The sequence below is a fragment of the Echinococcus granulosus genome (assembly GCF_000524195.1).
Source record: "Echinococcus granulosus chromosome Unknown EG_S00411, whole genome shotgun sequence".
NCBI classification, from domain to species: domain Eukaryota; kingdom Metazoa; phylum Platyhelminthes; class Cestoda; order Cyclophyllidea; family Taeniidae; genus Echinococcus; species Echinococcus granulosus.
Genome location: NW_020170790.1, coordinates 5,456 through 7,471, shown reverse-complemented (window position 1 = coordinate 7,471; position 2,016 = coordinate 5,456).

The window sequence follows — 2,016 nt, the reverse complement described above, 5'->3', positions numbered from 1 at the left end:
AAGGCTGAATATAACCGGTCTAGAGATTTACTGTTTAGTTTGTCAGCTCTCCCATCGTTATGCAGCCTTCGCCCTTTTGCGAGTGTCGTTCTGCGCTGTATTCCGACGTTGTCTGAAATGACCTGTGTGTTTGAAAGGTGAAGGTGCTGCCATGAATATCTTATCAAGGCAACGTGGCGTGTGGTGCGCTTTTTATCGAAGTTGGTGCAAGTTTATCTGTGGATGGTTGGTTGTTTTCAAGAGCGCCTCGATTCATATTAGCTTGCAACACGGGGTGGTTTCTAAGCCTTTCTTTATATTTGGACTCCTTTTGGCGCTTCTACACATCAGTCAGAGTAAATCAGAATCCCCGTACATGTTTAGAGTTATGTTGTACCGAACGATGAGACCGGTAAAAGTCAAAACTCATGCATCAGGTGTCACTCGAAGCTGGGAACACATTCATTTCCTTTTCGACATTGCCTTAATTACTGACGCCCTGTTGGAGTTTGAGGTCGGTCTTGACTCTTAATGTCGAGCTCTCACAAAGTGTTTTTGAGCAAGCATCCCAGTTTGTGTCCTTGTGTAGATTGATGGTGGGAAAATGCCACTGTGGAAGATGTCATGAGTGCAGGTGGTTGAGAAAACCTATGCTGCTTAAGCGACTTCTAACTTACTAACATCAAAAATGCTGATCGAAGGGCTAGACGTGAGTAGCTTGATTGGCAGCACATTGCACTTTGATGCGCGCATGCCGCACAACTTTGGTCTGAAGGTGCTACCATTGCTGGACAGCTTGAAGTTGATCAAAACCAAGTGTCGAGTGTTAGATGAATGACTGAAGATGGATGTAGCCTATTTCCTTATGATGAGCAGTATGAAAAACTCAAGAGTCGGGTTGAGGTCCGTATGTCGAACTTTTCAATCAATTTAACCGTCAATACCTCAACAGCTACTGTTTTCTGAATAATTCCGTCAGCCCTTGATCGGGACTTGGGGGGGATTGAACAGGTTGCGCACCACCCGTAGATCACTCACGCTTCAACTCATTTTGTTTATACTGTGGAGGTGATGGACACCTTTTTTGAGGGAGGGAGAGTCGGAGCGTATGAAGGCGCTGGACAACTGCATGATACTCCGACTCCGTGCTCGTCGCGCAAACCGGGCGAGCACCTGTGTGTTCTCTTATTCCACTTAAATCTATTTAAGTAGCTATAATTGCTTATCTGTGTGTCCCTCGTCCTTCATGCTTGGTAGAGCACAAGGTTGACAAATAGCACCTCCTGACGCGCTTTCAACAGGGTATATGTTTGGCAAGGTCGCCTACTTCTCTTACGTGGCGTGCAGATCGGCTGATTACTGCTGTACCTCACCCAGTTCCTCCCAGCGCTGCCCTCTTCTCTGTAAAGTGGCTCTCGGTAAAACTCACGACTGTTTCGTTGGCAGCACCTCTCGATGCCTCAGGCAAATTGGTGGTGGTAGAGTTAAATCTGTGCCCTTTTGAAGCTGTTATTTTGCTCGAAGAGTGTGTAAACCTTCTTGTGTATGTATTGCCCCTTGGCGAGCATGCCTACTTGAATATTATGTGACATGTTTTGAGTTCAACGTTTGCAGTCGCTTTTTAATTTGTTTGCCAGATTAAGTACACCAATGAAATTAAACCTTACAATGGTAATCTTCGTTATTGTGACTTTACTAAAAACCATTTGGTCCAAATTGGACGACATGAATTAGCTTGAAGGAAGTTCCTCTTTGATCGGTTCAACGTCAGGTACTGGTCTCTTGCAAATGAGTCAGGCGCAGGGATTGTTACACAAAAACAAGTACTTTTTCCCCAGACAATTCCTCACCAAGATTATGGAATTGCCGTAATGTGTCGTGTCTGTATGCAAAATGGAACGGGCTACTTTATCAAAACAATTTGCTGTCATCAATTGAAGAGGTGTGAGCGCAACTGCACTGAACGTGGTGACGTGCTTCGTGGAGACAATGATCGGCGTTGTCGACCCCATTGATTAGCTAGTGGCGTCTGCAGAG